This window comes from Pan troglodytes, chromosome 3, assembly GCF_028858775.2.
Source record: "Pan troglodytes isolate AG18354 chromosome 3, NHGRI_mPanTro3-v2.0_pri, whole genome shotgun sequence".
Classification (NCBI taxonomy): Eukaryota; Metazoa; Chordata; class Mammalia; order Primates; family Hominidae; genus Pan; species Pan troglodytes.
The window spans coordinates 159,584,150-159,604,363 of NC_072401.2; the positions used below are offsets into that span (position 1 = coordinate 159,584,150).

Here is a 20,214-nt window from a genome sequence, read left to right on the forward strand (position 1 = left end):
AGCCATGATCCTTTATTTGTAAAACAAAGACAGTTTAGAAAATATCTACTTACCACTTATACAATTTAAGTAAGAACTATATGCTGTATCTATTAGTTACATAGTTGAGTTTCTCACTTGATTTCTTTTCCAAAAAGAAAGAAATTTCCAATAAATTAGAGAGATGTGTTTAAAAGCCTCCTACCCTAAACTAGGTACTTACTGCTTTGAGATTATATTTGTTATAGAAAATAATTTTGGCAGATAATTATATTTCTTCATTTAAAGTCAAACGAAGTAGGTATATTTTCAAAACCTAATGTCTTGAATACATACACATATATATGCATCAAATAAATGTTTGCTGATTGATTTATATAACACATAAGGAAGACATTCTACAGAAGTTGAAATTTGGGGTGGCTTAGTAGCGCAGGAATGTATGAGACAAATATGGGGAACTGTATGTATACATGTTTTTGTGAGTTTGGATTGAAAAACGAGTTTTTAGCTTTGTTAGTGAGAAATCACACAGATGAGATAGTATCATTTCTCCAGATCTATTTTGAACAAAGTAAACCCAGGACAAAATCTTACAGAATAATTACACTCTCTACTGATATATTTCATGAAGACTACAGTCAGTAGTAACATTGAAGGAAATTTATTAGATATAGATGTGAGAATTCTGAAAGTAAAAACAAAGGTTAAAAGATTAGTGCTTATTATTTACAATCATTACTCTTTTCCTTATGTATAAAATAGAACATTCCTTGTTAAAGATAGTCAGTCAATCAGCTGCCTTTCTGTTGGACCGTGCACCAGTTCTAATGCTGCATAACAAATAGTAGTTTCATTCGTTTATGGAGAGAAGGAAATTTGGGGAACAATTTTGAGAATTGTGGAGTGAATTACTCCATTCCCCAGATTTAGAAAACAAATTTGATGGCACATATTTAAGTAAATATATATAACTTTAATTTTGGAGCTTCATTATTAATGCTCTATAATGTAAGATTCTGATTTCGTGTATTTTCAGATAAAAACAAAAAAAAGTAAATGGGAACAACAGTTGAATTCTCTATATATGCAAAAATAGATTAGAAATTGCAGGGGTTTATTTAAAGCCTTGCATGATGTTTTCATTTTTGGAGAATTAAAATAATGCAAGATAAATCTCTTTTATGTCTGATGAACAATATTATTGCTCTATTTGCATTTTGGATTATAGATGGAAAAGAAAACTATGTATTTGCTTAAGACTTTCCAAAGAGTAAATGAAGAGCCAAGAATAAAATGTCTTTTATTCATGATTCCAAATCTCTTTCTTCCTCTGCTTGACAAGATGACAAGCCTCCTTCTAGACCAATTATGTAACTCTCATCAATTCAAATAAGCAATAGTCTAAGAATGCACATACACTACAAATTTAAAATGCATTATTCCAAAACTTGTATTTTTCATTTTTTGGAAATAACTTATTGGTAAAAATTCACAGAAAATAATGCAACATATTCGACTTTTCTGAATAACCAAATGATTCCAGATGTATAAACACAGCCTTGATTAAAGAGCACACCCTGAAATTCAAACTTTCATTGCTTTTAAATAATCTTTCTGGCAATAAACGTTATGCAAATATAGGCAATGAGGAAAAGCCACTTCTGAAAACTGCTGTGTGCATTTAAGTAAAGAGCTATTGAATGCAGAAATGTGCTTTCCTGATTCTACTAAATGATTTCTTTCTAGAAACTACAAAGTCAGGATGCTGATACACTTAAGAACATTGATTACAATTCAAAGCAAACTGAGATAGCAAGTGAAATTTTATACAGATTTTACAGATCATAATTTAATGATTCACAGACACTTTAAAACATATTTTTGGACTTGCCTCACTTTTTCTAAAAGTTCCTAATTCTAGAGAATGAGCTCCTTCTTCCTGTTTCCTTGTGTACTAAATCGCTATTCAGGCTTCTCTTTATTCATCAAAGATAAACAGATGGACTCCCCAACGGGGAAGCTGCTCTGAAAATTGAAGCCCCATGGGAAGAATTTCCTATATGAACCTTAAAAAAATTGAGTTGCCTCCTCTGAAGAAATTATGATGTGTATGTGCTCCCCAGTTTTGCAATCTTGGTTCAAAGAGCTATGTTTGGCTTTTGAGTAATCATTCTAGTAAGAAAAATCTGCATCTGAAAAATACATTCCATTTCTTCTTTTCTAGGCTAGAAAAACCTCACTGCCCCCCACCCCCACAAAGTGCAATGATTCATTGACTATGTCCCCACAGTGGAAGTCAGGTTCCTTTGGGGCCCAGACAGGTAAAGAAGATAAGAGAAGCAGAAAGGTATAATCCTTCAGAGGTGGTGGTTACTGTGGTAATCTGCCCAAAACCATTCACATTTGGAAAATAAAATAATAATGGTCAACCAGTATGTGATCTACTAAAAAGCTTAATTTAAAATTATAGATAAAATAGATACAAATAAATTTCCAATTTTTTTTCAAATCCCAGTGTATCATCTCCATCTCCCCACCATGTGAGGACCCCACTTTGGCAAAACTCTGCTCCAGACTTCATCCGTAGGCTAAATACGTTTCTTATGACTTCTTCCTCTAAGACATTCTGTCTTTAGACTCTCTACAGTAAAGGGATACATGAGACTTATACAAGCAATTTTAGGTATAGTCCCCAGACAACATAATGAAATTTGAAAATCAATGTTTTACTTTAGGCCACTGACCCAAGCAATGATTTTTCTTTTTATTGCCCTCAAATTCAAGGATTTTTGAGCACTATAGCATCTGTGTTAGACACTGTGACCATATAACCCAAAACCACCTCGTTTTTTTCCACTCATTTTCTCTCACTTCCTTCTCTTTATTTCCTTTATTTCTTGCATCTTTTTTAGTAAGAAGAGAAAGTCATATTTACTAAATTTTCATTTTTCTATATGGTATTTGATTATGGAAAAGTAAACACATACTGATCCTTATGTTTAATATAACATAAACACAAATATATTTAGGGTTTTTATGTCTTGTTTATAGAATATAGATTTTGTATTCTTTAATTTCTTAAAGTTTTTGTCTTATTTTCCAATGTATTAAAACATTCGAATACTAAGAAAATATTCCAGGAACTTGTTCTTTTTCTATTTTAAAAAAAGTTTTCTGTCAACTCTATTAAGCCATATTTTATACACAATAAAGTGCATGCATTTTAAGCATACATTTTGATTGCTTTCAACACTGGATACAACACAATCAAGAAACAGAACATGTCCCTTGAGCCCTTTTGCAGTAAGTATCCCTATGTTGCAACCCTGGCTCCAGTAAACAATGATCTTCTTTCTGTCACTAAAGATTAGACTTACATGTTATAGAATTTCATACAATTGAATTTCAATACTGTATACTCATTGGCATCAGGCTTCTTTCTCTCAGCAAAACATTTTTATGCATGTTGAGATATATGCATGTTGCATGTATCAGAAGTTTATTCTCTTTTTATTTATAAATAATATTCCATTATATGCACCACAATATATTTATCCATTGCATGTACAACAGTTTGTTTATATATTCACTTATTGATAGATATTTGCCCTGTTTCCATTTTGGAACTAATATGAATAAAGCATTTAATCCATCCACCTGTTGGTTTCCAGTTCTGGGCTGAAACACATGTGCAAACACATATTGTCATCTCTATTGGATAAATACTTAGGAGTGGAATGGATGGATCACATGGCAAGCATAGATCACCGATTGTTTTCCATCCTGGCTGTACCACGTTACCGTCCACCAGGAACGTATGAGAGTCACAGTTGTGCCATATACTCTCCAATACTTGCTGTTGTCAGTCTTTTTAATTGCAACTATTCTATTAGCTGTGTACTGGTATCCTATAATAGCTATACTTTATAGTCCCTAGTAAACAACGATATTGAGTATCAATTATGTATATAACAACATATGCATTATTACACCTAGAAAGTTAGTGATATGGTTTGGCTCTGTGTTCCCACCCAAATCTCATCTCGAATTGTAATCCCCACATGTTGGGAGAGGGGCTTGGTGGGAGGTAACTGAATCATGGGGGTGGACTATCCCCTTGCTGTGCTCGTGATAGTGAGTGAGTTAGCACAAGATCTGGTTGTTTGAAAGTGTCTGGCACTTCTCCCTCTACTCTCTCTCTTTCCTGATCTGCCATGGTAAAGACATGCTTGCTTCTCCTTCTTCTGCCTTGATTGTAAGTTTCCTGAGGCCCTCCAGTCATGCAGAACTACGAGTCAATTAAATCTCTTTTCTTTATAAATTACCCAGTCTCAGATAGTTCTTAATAGCAGTGTGAGAGTGGACTAACACAGTTAGAAAGTGTAATCTTAAACTAGTAACTTACAGATATCAGTGCCAAAAAGGCTTCAACTTTTTACCATTTTTTCCAGACAAAATTTGATACAGAATATATTAATCCTTTTGTATAAATTATTTAGAGATTTATCCATTTTGATAATTTGTCTTTCCAATAATTTTAAATTTTTCTCTAATTTGTCAAAACTATTGACATAGTTACTCATAATATTTTCTTAGAGTCTTGTTAATAGCTGCAAGATCTGAAGTAACGCTCTTTCTTGTCTTTTTGATACTAATAATTTGTATTTTCACTATTTTGTTTTTTACCAGTCTACCCAGAAATTTATTTTAAGCTTTTAAAAAATTATTTGGCATAACTGACTTCATTATTTACTTGTTTTCTATTTCATTAATTTCTGCACTCACCTTTTCATTTCTTTTTTGTTTTGTTTGTCTGTTTCTTTTTATCTTATTTCTTTATTCCAGTAACTTCGAATTTGATTTTTCTTTTCTTTGTCTCATTTCTTTAGATGTCAATATAGAATATTGTAGACCTTTCTTTTTCTCTAATATAATCATTTAAAGCCTTAAATGTCCCTCTAAGCATTGTTTTAGCTACATCTTACAAATTTGACATTGTATGTTTTTCTTTTATTCAATTCAAAATACTTCATACTATCTTTTTGAATCTCCCTTGACTTGTGATTATTTAGAAGTATACTGATTAATGTTAGAGTATTTGGGAATTTTCTAGATACCTTTCTGCTGTTAATTTAAAATTAAATTTTATCACATATAGAATATAATTTCTATTATGTGCAGAACATAATTTATACAGTTTCAGTCTTTTAACTTACTTAAAACATGTTTTACAGAACAGTACAGGGTCCATCTTGGTGGGTGGACCGTCTGCAATTGAGAAGAATGTATATTCTTCTGTTGCTGAATAGAAAATTCCACAAATATCAATTAACTTACATCGATCAAACCTTCTTTACTTTTATTGATTTTTAACATTGACTTGTTCTGCCAATTACTGAGAGAGAATTGTTGAATCTCCACAAATAACTGTGTATTTTTAATGGTGTTTTCAGTACAGTCACCTTTTGCTTCACACATTTTGAAGTTCTATTATTAGAGGCATACACAATTAGGGATACATAGATACATGCTGAAAATATATATGAATTTTATATTTTTTAACTAACCTATATGTGCCTTGATATTTGAAACATATATCTTGTGGCCAGCATATAATTGGGTCTTGCAATTTTATCCAGCATGGAAATCTCTTCCTTTTAATTGCAGCCTTTATTCTATTTTCCTTCATCTAATTTACAGATATTGTTGAGATTAAAGCTATTACTTTGTTATTTGTTTTGTATTTATACCTCTGCTATTTTTCCTCTTTCCCTCTCTTTTTGACATCTTGATAGCTTTTTATATTCCATTTTATTTTCTCTGATTCACTATAACAATCACTTTGTTTCAATTTTAGCTGTTGTTCTAGGGTTTTAGGATTTGTCCATCTTTAACTTGTCACATTGACTTCAAATAATGTTATACAACTTCACATGTAATATTTTAAAAGTTACATATAATTACATCTCCTATTATTTGTGCCTTTGTTTTTATACGTTATACATGTTACAAACTTCACAATACACTCTATTATTTTTGTTTTAAAGAGTCATTTTTTATAAAGATTAAAAATAAAAAATGACTCAATGTTATTTTTAGTAACATATTCACCAATCACAACACTATTACTTTCAGTAAATCCAAGTTTCCATCTGGTATCATTGTCCTTACACCTGAAGAGTTCTATTTATTGTTTTCTGAAGTAAAAGTCTGCTAGTGACAACTTCTGCATTTGTTTGTTTTAAAAATCTTCTTTTGGTCTTTATTTTTGAAGTAAATTTTTGCAGAGTATGGAACTCTAGATTGATTTTTTTTTCTTTTAACAGTTTGAAGATGTTATTTTTTAAAAAAAATTCTTTAGTTTTAGGGCTACAGGTGGTTTTTGGTTACATGGATGAGTTCTTTAGGGTAAATTCTGTGATTTTAGTGCACCCGTCAAACACGCAGTGTATGCTGTATCCAATATGTTGTCTTTTATCCCTCACCCTCCCCAGTTCTCCCACTGAGTCCCCAACGTCCCTTATATTGCTCTGTATGTTTTTGCATCCTCATAAGGTAGCTACCGATTGTAAGGAGAACATACAGTATTTGGATTTCCATTCCTGAGTTACTTCACTTAGAATAATGGCTTCCAGTTCCATCCAAGTTTCTGCCAAATACATTATTTTGTTCCTTTTTATGGCTGAATAGTATTCTATGGTGTAAATATACCACATTTTCTTTATCCACCCATTGGTCAATGGGCACTTAGGTTAGTTCCGTACCTTTGCAATTGCAAATTGTGTTGCTATAAACATGCATGTGCATGTGTCTTTTACATATAATGACTTCTTTTCCTTTGTGTTGATACCCAGTAATGGAATTGCTGGATGAAATGGTAGATTTACTTTTAGTCCCTTGAGGAATCTCCATACTGCTTTCCATAGTGATTGTACTAATTTACATTCCCACCAGCAGTGTGAAAATGTTCCCTATTTACCACATCCATACCAATATCTATTGTTATATTGACTCTTTAGTTATGGCCATTCTTGCAGGAGTAAGGTGGTATCTCATTATGGTTTAATTTGCATTTCCTTGATAATTAGTGAGGTTGAGCATTTTTTCATATGTTTGTTGGCTGTTTGTATATTTTCTTTTGAGAAATGTCTATTCGTGCCCTTTGCCCACTTTTTGATAGGATTGTTTTTGGTTTTTCTTGCTGATTTGTTTGAGTCCCTTGTAGATGCTAGATACTAGTCCTTTGTCAGATGTCAGATGCACAGCTTGTGAATATTTTCTCCCACTCTGTGGTTGTCTGTTTACTCTGCTGACTATCTGCTGTGCAGAAGCTTTTTAGTTTAATTAGATACTACTTATTTTTGTTTTTCTTGCATTTGCTTTTGGGGTCTTAGTCATGAAGTCTTTCCCTAAGCCAATGTCCAGAAGAGTTTTTCCAATGTTATCTTCTAGGATGTTTATGGTTTCAGGTCTCAGATTTAAGTCTTTGATCCATCTTGAGTTTATTTTTTCATAAGATGAGAGATGAGGATAGAGTTTCATTCTCCCACATGTGGCTTGCCAACTATCCCTGCACCATTTGTTGAATAGTGTGTCCTTTCCCACTTATATTTTTGTATGCTTTGTTGAAGATCAGTTGGCTGTAAGTATTTGGCTTTATTTCTGGGTTCTCTACTCTGTTCCATTGGTCTATGTGCCTACTTTTATACTAGTACCATGCTGTTTGGGTACCTATAGCCTGGTAATATAATTTAAAGTTCAGTAATGTGATGCTTCAAGGTTTGTTCTTTTTGGTTAGTATTTCTTTGGCTATATGTACTCTTTTTCTGGTCCCATATGAATTTTAAGATTGTTTTTTCTAGTTTTGTGAAGAATGATGGTAGTATTTTGATGGGAATTGCATTGAATCTGCAGATTGCTTTAGCCAGTATGGTTATTTTCACAATATTGATTCTTCCCATCCATAAGCATGGTATGTGTTTTCTTTTGTGTCATCTGTGATTTCTCTTAGCAGTGTTCCATGGTTTTCTGAAGATGTTATTTAATTATTTTCTGTCATAGGTTATCTTTTTCCTTCTCTAAATAATTTGCATTTTATATTCTGACTTGTGTAAGAGATTTTCATTCATTGCTAGTATTTAATAATTTGATTATGATGTGCTTATAGCTTTTTCTGTTTTTGCTTTTGAGAATTGGTGGGGTTGTTTGTTTGTCTGTTTGCTGTTTAGCTCAACTGAAATTCATTGAGCTTCTACAAAGTGAGTATATGTTGTATTTACCAATTTTGGAATAATTTAGGCTAGAATTTCTTTAACCTTTTTCTGGTCCCTCATTTTTCCAGGACTCCAGTGATACATACATTGGACTGTTTCATATCATTACAAGTAATTGAGACACTGAGGCAGTATAAAATGTTAAGGAGACACTGTTCATATTTTCTTGGTCTTTACTGTCCCCATAGGAAAGTCAGTTTAGAAAAATTTGAGATCCATGTCTTCAAGTTTATCTATCTTGTCTTCTACAGTGTCTTGCCTAGTGTATCTTTAACTTCATATAGTGCCTGAGTTAAATAAAAATCTAGATGTTCTATTTGGTCCTTTTATATATCTTTAATTCCTCTCATCATTATTTTCATGTTTTTCTTTAAACAGTCAAGCATATTTATCATAGTTGTTTACAAAGTCCTGTTTATTAATTCTATTATTGTTATCATCTTGGGATCTGTTTCTATTCACTAAATTTTCTCCCATTTATGGGTCATGTTTTTCCATGTTCTCACATAGTAATTCTTGATTGAATGTTAGATATTGTGAATTTTACTTTTTCTATCACTCTTTAAGGAAAGTTGGATTTTAATCTGCTAATGTATGTTATTTCTGGATCAGCTTGGTTCTCTTAAGGCTTGTTTTAAGCTCTGCTAACAAGTCTAGAGTAGCTATTATTCTAAGGCTAGTTTAGACATGAGTTAATGATCCATATTTAGATATTTACTATGGCAGCACCTCACTTCCAGGTTGTTATTTATTGCAGCATAACAAATTATCCCAGAACATAGAAGCTTAAAAACGCAGAGATATTTATTATCTGACAATGTCTGTGGGAAAGGAACCTGGGCACAAATTTCCCCGGCTCTCTGTTTCTCCTAAGGCTGTAATCCAACTGTCATCAGAGCTCTAGCCATTTCAAAGATTGAAGGTGGGAGGATCCTCTTTCCAGATGACTCTAGTGGTTCATCACAAGATTTAGTTGCTTATGAGTTGTTGTTGGCTGGAGATCTCCCTCAGTGTCTTGCCACATGGTCTTCTTCATAATGCAGCTCACAATACGGCAGCTAGATTCCATCAGAACAAGTCAGCAAGAGAGAAGGCAAGTAAAATGTAAACCAGCATTGTTTTGTTTTCTAATATAATCTCAAAAGTAACATCTCATCACATTTGCTGTATTCTATTCTCTACAAACAAGTTCTATGTCCCACTAGCACTTGATGGGAAAATATTACAAAAGTTCATGAATATTAAGAGGTCTGAATCATTGGAAGCATCTCAGAAACTGCTTACAACACTTACAACAGTTACTAAGGAGTAACTGTCATTAGGTATCTACAGGATACCCTTGATGTTCAGATGAAGACTTGGCAGTCTGAGTGGTCAGACTTCAACATTACCCAGTGAGCTCTGGGAATTGTTTGGTACACAACTCCTACATTATTTTTTTGCCTGACCTCATGGAGTTAATCCCCACACAAATTTTGCTTAATATTTAGCAACAGCCACAAGGAGATCCTTATATGGATTTCTGGAGCTCTGCAGAGCTCCCTTCTCTCTGACATTAAGTCCTCTAAACTGCAGCCAGCTCTGCCTCCCCCTGCTCTGCTCTGTTTTTCATTAGTGAGACCCTTAGGTTCTGTTTTGTATTCCCATCCCACACTGTGTTCTAGAGAGTGCCTCCAGGCAGAGAGCAAGGGCAATTGTAGGCCTCTCCTCATTTGTTTCCCTTATCTCACAGGTCACAGTTCACACTGACTGTTGTCCCATTTTTGGACACAGATGTGTTATCTATTATGCTTAGTTTTCTAGATATTTATGGGCAGATGGCAAGTCTAGTCCCAATTACTGAAACATGACCACAGCAGAAACTCATCCAGGGATTTTGAGCCAGCTTTATTCTTCTTCAGCTGCTCTATATAGTATATTGGAACACCTTTTCTTAAATACAAATGATAGCCCTATATAAACAAATAATAAAATAAGGCTTAAACAAGTAATAAAATAAGGCTTAGAAGTGGAAATGAAACTAAATTAATGAAGTATAATTACCCTCCCAAAGTGATTTTTATAGCATTTCTTAATATAACTAGGTAGTGTTAAAATATACTTTTTATTTACAAAAAAACTTTTAGGAGTATGCATTCTATTTAAAAACAGAATATGTGTCCATCCCACTATAATTTATTTAAAATTCTTATTAACAAAAAAGTTTAGGGCTCCAAATTATTACTGTTGTCTATCTTTGTACACTTTAAAATCCTAACGATGTCTTCTGCAGGGGTTTGTCCCCACGTGTCACTTTATGGTAATAGTATTTTCAAAGGTTACAAATGAAAAGTTCATCAGATTAATAATAGCTGATGCTGTACTCTGCTAAACTTCCCAATATTATCTTTTTACTGTTATACATTTATCACATGGTTATCTATAATGTTTGAGACATTTGAAGCTAATTAAGCAAAATTTCCCTTTGCATTTATTTGTTACTTGCTGTTGTGTCTAAGAGAACACTCATAGCCCTCTTTCCTCTGCTCCCTCTTGAGGCTGCAAGAAGAACACAGGCCTGCTTGTTCTGAGTGTCTGTGAAGTGAACAGACATTGCAGACACTCACCTGGTTATTCTAATTTCTACACTGCTGATGGCACAGAGCAAATATTCCTCCTAGGTACATGTTTGATGTGTAGACAAATTCAGCCTTAATACCTATGCAGGAACAGGATAGTGACTACAGAGAAACCCTGACAGAAGAATGAAAATTGCACATTCATTCTTTCATCCCCTTACCCTCACTCAGGCTAAGCCTAGGCAAAAAGTTCTAAAAAGTACAAAGGTAATCGGACCCACCAAGCTGTACTCATGAAGGCCTCACAATATATATTTCACATAGTTTTACTAGAAAGATCTGATATTAGGTACTTATAGTAATTTTAACATTGTTTTGTGTTCCTTTTAAATAATGGGTAAAGGAAAGGAAGATAAGTACTAGGAATAAAATTATACTGTATGTGCTTCTCAAATGATATTTGTATCGGACAAACGGTATCTGTGCTGGACATGGTCAATAGCCCAATATAACCACCTTTTTTGTTGTTGTTCACTTGGCTCCTTCTCTCTGCTGCCTCTGTGTTTTCTGACCCATGTTATATGCAGGTGGGAGTTTTCTAAAATGTAGCTTTTTGGCGAGAAAGCTAATTTTCAGTTTGGATCTAAGCTGAAAATAGTTCCCCAATTGCCCTGAAGTTATCACTGTCAGGTTATTTCTAATGTAGTATTTTTCAGCATGCTCCTGGGCTAGCACTCCTGAAGGCTTAACTGCGTAATCTGTTTTTACTCATTGTCTAGAAGGCTAATGGAGTCTGTTGGTATAATCTCCAAGAAAAGTCAGAGTATCCAATTAGTAAAGGTGAAAAGCTTGGCAAAGTTTTCTCACTGATTAAAAATAAGTACTATGTTCGGAAACTTGTTTTTGTTAATAAATTATTATTCAGTTATTAATAAAGATAATACCTCTAGTAAATCAGTTGAGTTCAACCAGTAAAGCTATAATGCTAAATAGAACCTGTGCATCTGTGTTCTCATTGTGACTTGCAAATGGAAATGTTTGCATATTTTACACATTTCAACCTTTTAGTATTCCAAAATGGAATATTAAAAAAAATCTGCTGCACAGAATTGGGCAACTGTGTTTGACAGTGAGTAGCTAATCCTGCCTACTCTGAGAGTTATTGAATTCTCTGCTCAATGCGGAGGGATCACACAGCTGCTTCTGTTGTTTCTCTTTCCACAGCACAGCAATGAATTTAAACATGACGGTGGCATTTGAATACTAAAGCATATCCATTCCTCTCCTGACTAAAATTGAAGCACTAGCAAATATGTAATGCCGCCTGACTTAATCAATTTTAATTTAATTAACATATCATTATTCAAACTGGAAATTATTTGTTTTCAAAGATAGAGTCGAATCATCCTTTATAAATCATTTTTAAATAAAATTTGGACTAACAATTTCTATTTCTACATAGAAACCTGGGATAGTAGAACTTAAATAAGCTTTTTGGTTTAGATAATTTGAAAAACAAACATCAACAAAATATTGTTGCCCAATGAATACTGCTAAATTTCCAAATTTATCTGGAAGTTTTAAGAATATATCAATAGCCCAAATGAAAAATAAAATTACCTTTGGAAATATAATGGAAATCTAAAGAGGCTAATTTCCCCATGAAGAATTTCTTACTCATCTTGTTATTTCAGTCAGAATGTTAGCAAGAAAAAAATAGATAGAATAAAAGTTTATAAAAATTCATTTTTGCATCAGTTTGGTAAATAATGAAAAATTAATATTTATTTTTCTCAAAGTAAGTATTAGTAGGTGGCATTAAAATATATTATAAACTGTTTCTTTTTAATAGAATAGGAGATCTCTATATTGTGCTGGTATAGTGACACTCATATAATAATTTAATCTGCTTCCATATGTATTCGGATATTTGCTGTGCTGGTATAGTGACACTCATATAATAATTTAATCTGCTTCCAAATGTATTCAGATATTTGCTGGTAGTTCTCTATGCAACAAAATGGGCAATTTTAATGATTTGTTTTAACCTGAGTTAACCAGTGTTTTTGTTTGGGGCTCTACTATAAGAATCCTTGTGTTCAAAATATGAAGAAGTCATCAAAAAGTAATGCCTAACTAATTTATGCTATTGTGAGGCAGTGATTATTCTAGCTCATACATGCTAGAATAAACATCGACAAATGATCCTGGACTGCCTTGTTCCTATCACCCCCTATTTATAGTTTCCATCTTGCAGAACTTTGTGATTCGATATACTTGGGCTTTTTCAATACATGAATCTGGGCTTTCTCAGCTATTTCCCACATTCATGAATAATTAATCTGCATTATTATTTCTTTCTAGCAGAGTACCTTGAGGCTGGCTAATTAGTTTATTTAATTATCATTATTTTTATTTGTGTCCTGCCTTGTTCCTAAAAGGAAATAAACTGGTTTGTAAAGATGTATATGATACAGCAAGATAAACTAGATTTTTGAAAGAGAATGTTGGGAAAAGGAGGCAGTGAGAAGTAAAAGAAAGCGATATGAAGCCAGGAGTTTAGCTTGAAAAAATAATTTCTCAAAAGAGTTTAACTTGGTGAAAGTGACTCCCAAATATGGTTCTAAGTTTGTTAAATACCTACAAAGGTAGGAAAACAACTAGAGAGGGAGTTGGGCTGTTAATTGACTGAGTATTTATCCCAAAAGAGACCATATATCATGTAATTTGGGAGAATTTGAAACATGTTTTATAGAAAAGTTTAAGTCATTCTTCTACAACTTAACACAAACTAGATTATGCTCTCTCAGTTAAGTTTCTTGCATTTCTAGGTTAGTAATATGTTCATTTTCAACCCTGTCACATGTTATTTTCTTAATAAATCTAGAAAATGCATACTATTAAACCAGAGTTAAGTACTTAACAAATAACTTACTGTAACATATTTGAAATTTCTAAGAGTATAAAGGCATCAATTATTGTCAGTGTCTCCAGTGAGGTATCATTTACAATGCTATATAGGTACTGTGTCTTAGTCATCTCAGGCTTCCGTAATAAAATACTATGCAGGCTGAAAGTCTGATTTAGGGTGCTAGTATGGTCATGTTTTGGTAAAGAGGGCTCACTTCCTGGCTGGCAGATGGCTTCCTTCTCACTGTATCTTCACACTGGGGAGAAAGACAGAGGAGGGTGGAGGTGGAGCATGAGCATGCAAGCTGTCTTGCGTCTCTTCTCATAAGGGCACTAATTCTCATTATAATGGCCTCACTCTTGTGACCTGATTAAGCCTAATTTTCTTCCTAAGACCTCATCTCCAGATGTCAAGACATTGGGGCTTAGGGCTTCTTATGAAATTTTGCAAAGGGTTGAGGGGAATAATTCTGTCCATGGCATACCCTCATATCCTTAGCAAAAAGATACAGAAATTGATGCATTTATTTATTGTTAATGAAAAGAAGGAAGGAGACTAAAAGTTGACAAGAAAGATGAAAAGAAGTTCGATATTGGGACCCTGCAGCACACACACATAATCACCTGGGAGCCTGACTGCTGTGTGTATGCCCAGGTGAAGGCTGCCAAGGGACTACTCAAGTCAGTCCGTGTGCAAAAAAGGCAGCTCCAAGCACACTAGTCAAAGCCCATCGTGCCTTTAAGACATCTCAGGAGCACGCTGTGACCCATTTTATAAAGTACAGCATTAGTTCCAGCAGTATCAAAATGAATGTTTGGCTAGTCTCCAGATTCTCAAAGAAGACATACAGGAATTTTAACACTGCCATTTTAGGAAGTCTGTTCTGTGTCTTGAATAAACTAGGAAAATCTTTTTGGGAAGCAGTCAGGAAATCTTGTGAGTCACACTGCACTATCATCTCATATAAATTTTCTATTATTTTTTCCATGATATTGTGGAATATCAAGTATGCTTTTTATATAACACCTATTTGAAAAGAGAAATATCCTAGGTATACCACATTCAGATAATGGAAGTTAAGTTCAAGAGTCATTTCATATAGTGGGAAATTCACTTAGTTAGGAATCTAGATTCCAAATTCCAGTCCCTCTTTTGCCACTAAATAGTTGTGTGACAATGGCCAGTCACTTAACCTGAAAAGCATACATTTCTCCATCTTTTCAATGGAGCTATAATAACTCTTCTTTTTTCTGCTCTACCTTTTTATATGAATACTCAATAGGAAAATGTGAGTAAAAATATAATAAAACCAGGAGGTTGTAAATAGGTGCAAGGTGTGGGTTTCTTTCTTCCTTTTTATTATTACGCTACCTTGAAGTGCCCTGATGACTCTAAAACCAGGAGAGATTTGGGGGAAATATAGGTACAAGTCAGAAACAGAACGTAGATATATCAAAGACAAGCTGAGTGTGATTTAAATGGTTTTGGATGACTTTAGTTTCTTTCTGTTTTAGGGGTCACTAGAATGTACTTTCACTCCTAGGGATTCTAGCTCTTTCAGAAGGGGACACACCATGATGATTTCCGGTGTTCTTCCTTTTTACAAATAAGAAAACACATCTATAGCAGATGCCCTGATATCTTGAAATCAGCAACCTTAAAACTAAAAGTTTGCCTGTCTCTGGCTCTCTCTTCCTCCAATGACTATAGTTGTAGCCATCAGAGCATGAGCACGTCCACTACTTCTTATCCCAAAGCCATTGACCAAATAGAGTTTATGATTTAGAATTGTTTAGGCTTATAAAAAGGTATATATTGCATAAATTGTCTAATGCATTCACATTCTAGCCCTCTTCTCTCAAGGAGTGGATGTAGCATCTCATGGCCTAATATATTAATATTTTGGCAGCAAATCAAACAAATGCCCACATGTGTGATGAATACACACTAGAAATAGCCTCACATCAGTTCAGGTTAGTGTTTGCACTCAAATAAGTTCAAGTCAGGACAGGTTTTGCAGACAAAGGTATTTAAAAGGTTTTAGTGTTTAGCTGTTTGGACTTTAGAACTGCTGGTGAGAGATTATATAGATCTGTAGAAGACTCAGGCTCACTTTTTATACTCAGCAACAAATCCAGAAATCTTGCCAACTTTTCCAAGGTGGAAAAAACATATCACCACTGGGGTTTCATACCCACTTCTCAAGTCTGTGCTTGATGTTAATTTTTCACAGATTGGTCATTAATTTATTTAATTTAGAAAGGCCCTTACAGATCACTTGTGGAAATATCTTTATTTTCCTAATAATAAACTGAGGCTCTGAGAATTTAGGTGAAGCTGTGTGTACAAAGAGTCGAAGCATAAACTTTTGAGTCAATCAGCTAGACCTGTCTTCAAATTCTGCCTCTCCTTCTTGCTGGTAATATAAACCTGAGCAAGTTATTTCATTTTCTTATCCTTAATGTCCTCATCTGTAACACAGAGTTATAATACCTTGTTCACAGGCTTGCCCATTCACTACTAAATGCTTACTGAGTACCTCTGTAGTGACAGGCACTATTCTAAGCACTGGGGATACATCAGGATTGTTTTGAGGTTTAAGTGTCATAGTGTATTTGAAGAACTTAGTAACATGGCTGGCACCTTAGATTTCAGTAATTGCTATTATTATTATCTAGTGGAAGAGTTATGAAAAAATTATTAGGTCTATGGGACAACAACCTATGTATTCTTTAAGAAAAAATGAGGAGAAGTGGACATAAAAGAACACAGTCTATTTTGTCCAAGCCAATATGCCCCAGAAATAATGTTGGATTTGCAAAGCTTCTAGTGATCCTCTGGTTCGTGTTCGGGAGTTGTCTAGATTTATATTGACATAAAATATCCCAGTCTTGAAAAATGTCCCAGCTAAAGGGTTGGAATCTCAGAGAATAAGTTACAGGCTACCCATGTTCTTTGCGTTGTTAGTTAGGATCATCCTTTAGACACATAAATAATCCTTAGTCTTTTATCTCACAGTTACATGAACTAAAATGTTATTAGCCAAATGGGAACATAGCTATTTCTAGTAATGACCAGTATTCCACTACTTTCAAAACTGCAAAGATGTAATTACATTTTCTTGGTAAAGAAACATAACGCAAATATTTGTAGCTAATGAAATAAAAGTTTAATTGTCAGAATAGCATTTCCAGCATCAATAAATTGTCAGCAACTTACATATTTTTTCAGTTTCAGTGTTATATTGATTGAATCAGCAAGATAATATTACTGCTGTATTTGAAATTAAATGTCTCTTCATTACATTTTTTGCCTTTACTGGATTTTTGAATATCTTAACTCTTTATTATATAGAACAGTGATATTTTAGTTTTAAGTTTATGAAAAAAAGGTATGATAAACCAAAAGTATTTCTTTCTCCAGAAAGCATAGTGAATACATGTTTTTTTTCCCCACTGGAACTTTTCTGTAATTGAATGCTGGTTGTGAAATTTTTAAAGCATGTAGGAGAAGACTGACAGTCATCATAGTAGAAATGTTCCCTGCTTTGACTCAAATTATAAAAATAAATGGATAAAAATGAAAGCATTTTTTTGTAATATAAAATAATGATATATCAGTAAGAGGAGTAGGAACAAGATGGTCAAATAGAACCCTCCAGCTATTGTCCCTACCACAGGAACACCAAATTGAACAACTATCAATTCAAGAAAGCACTTTCATAAGAATAAAAAAATAAAAATCAGGTGAGCAATCACAGTACCTGGTTTTAACATAGCAAAGACAGAAGCATTGAAGAGGGTAGAAAGAGCGGTCTTGCTGTATTCGGCCATTCTTGCATTGTTATGAAAAATACCTGAGACTGGGTAATTTATAACAAGAGGTTTAATTAGCTCATGGTTCTGCAGGCTTTACAGAAAGCATGGTGATGGCATCTGCTTGGCTTTTAGGGAGGCCTCAGGAAGCTTTCAATCGTGGCGGAAGTCAAAAGGGGAGCAGGCACATTACAAGGCAAAAGCAGGCACAAGTGAGAGAGAGTCAGGGGGAGGTGCCACATACCTTTAAATAATCAGATCTCATGAGAACTCACTATCACAAAGACAGCACCAAGCTATGAGAGATCTGCCTCCATGATCCAAACACCTCCCACCAGACCCCACCTCCAGCGTTGGGTATTACAATTCAACATGAGATTTGGGCAGAGACAAATATCCAAACTACACCACTTGCATTGCCTACATCATGTCTCCCCCAATTCCAGGAAGTGCAGTGAAAAGAGAGAATCCCTGTATTTGCAAGAGAGAGAGTGGAGTGAGTGTGTTCCTTTGCATTGGAACTCAGTCCCATCTTGTCACAGGGGGACACAACACAAGGCAGAATTTTGCCAGTATCATCCAAGGGAGCATTTGGACCAGTCCTAGGCCAGAGGGGAGTCCTCCACCCCAGTAGGAGGAACCCAAGTCCTGGCCTGCTTCACTACTGGCTGACTGAAGTGGAATACATTTGAATGGCAGTCAAGCCACGGTTGACTGCAGTCCTTGGGCAGGCCCTGGAGCTACTCTGCTGTCAGAGACAATGGGCTAAGGGTGTGACCCAGGGTGACAACAGCTGCAGCAACCATAAGGATGCCTGTGTCACCCCTTCCCAAACTTCAGGCTGTATAGCATGGAGGAGACTCCTTCTGCCTAGGGAAAGGAGAGAGAAGAGTACAGATGAATTTGTCTTGCAACTTGGGTACCAGCTCAGCCACAGTAAAATAAAGCACCAACATACCAAAAATTAAGAATATTTTAATCTGCCAAGAATAAACAATCTGAAAAATAAAGCCAAAATGTAACTCCATTTAATAGCTACGAATAAAACAAAATGCCTAGAAATAAACTTAACCAAAGAAGTGAAAGATTTCTACAATGAAAACTATAAAACATTGATGAAAGAAATTGAAAAGGACACAAAAAATTGGAAAGATATCACACGTTCATGAATTAGAAGATCAATATGGTTAAAACGTCTATACTACCCAAAGCAATCTACAGATTCAATGTAATCCTTATCAAAATAACAATGACTTTCTTCACAGAAATAGAAAAATAGGATTTCATATAAATCCTAATATTTATATGAAAACACAAAAGACCTTGAATGGTGAAACCATTTCTGAGCAAGAAGAAAGCTGATGACATCATATTACCTGACTTCAAATTATACTACAAAGCTAAAGTAACCAAAACAGCATGGTACTGGCATAAAAACAGACATAGACCAATGAAACCAAATACAGAATCCAGAAATAAACTCATGTATTTACAGTCAACTCATTTTTGAAAAAGGTGCCAAGGACATACATTGGTGAAAGAACAGTCTCTTCAATAAATGGTGCTAGAAAAACTGGATATTCATATGCAAAAGAATGAAATTAAACTCTTATCTCTCACCATATACAAAACCCCAGTCAAAATTGAATAAAGATTTAAATGTAAGTCCTGAACTATGAAACCACTTGAAGATAACATTGAGGAAATGCTCCAGAATATTGGTCTGGGAAAAGACTTGAGTAAGACCTCAAAGCAGACAACCAAAGCAAAAATGAACAATGAAATTATATTAAACAAAAGAGCTTTTGCACATCAAAAACAAACAAACAATAAACAATGAAGAGACAACCCACCAAATGGGAAAAATATTGCAAAATACCCCCCTGACAAGGGATTAATAACCAAAATATAGAAGATCAAATAACTTAATAGGAAAAAATGCAAATTATCAATTTTTTGAATCAACAAAAAATATGAATAGATATTTTTCAAAAGATATACAAATGACTAACACGTTTATGAAAATATCAACATCACAAATTATCAGAGAAATATAAATCAAACCACAATGAGATATTATCCCATCCCAGTTAAAATGGCTTTTATCAAAAAGATAAGCAATTCAGTAAATGAATGAAGGAACAAAAAAACAAATACTGCATATTCTCACTTATTAGTGGGAGCTAAATATTGGATACACATGGACATAAAGATGGCAACAATAGACAATGGGGAATACTAGAGAGGGGAGGGAGGGAGGGGGACAAGAGTTGAAAAACTCACTACTGGGTACTATGCTCAGTACCTGGGTGACAGGATCAATCATACCTCAAACCTCAGCATCACACAGTATATCCATGTAACAAACTTGCACATGTACCTCCCGAATCTAAAATAAAAGTTAAAATTATTTTTAAAAAACAGACAATAATAGATTATGGGGAAGATGTGGGAAAAGGCAAATCCTCCTACACTATTGGAGGGGGATTGTAAATTAGTACAGCCACTACAAAAAAACAGTATGGAAGTTCTCAAAAAAACTCAAAATTGAACTACCATATGATCCAGCAATTCCACTATTGGGTGTATATCTAAAAGAGTGGAAACTAGTATATCAAATAGGTATCTGTCCTCACTCTCCTGTTTATTACAGCAATATTTATAATAGTCAAGAT

The 20,214-nt window shown here is 34.2% G+C and overlaps 1 long non-coding RNA gene across 3 annotated transcripts in view; it reads right to left on the reverse strand.

Annotated features, from left to right (window-relative positions):
- Positions 1-20,214, reverse strand: part of LOC107974460 (uncharacterized) — a 380,241-nt gene that overhangs the window by 123,227 nt on the left and 236,800 nt on the right. The window contains exon 6 of one of the 3 annotated variants that reach the window (XR_008547647.1): positions 8,833-9,313. The exons of the other annotated variants lie outside the window; for them this stretch is intronic. This is a non-coding gene — a long non-coding RNA (uncharacterized LOC107974460). Of the gene's footprint in view, positions 1-8,832; positions 9,314-20,214 lie in introns of those variants that run through there. 3 annotated transcript variants of the gene reach the window in all.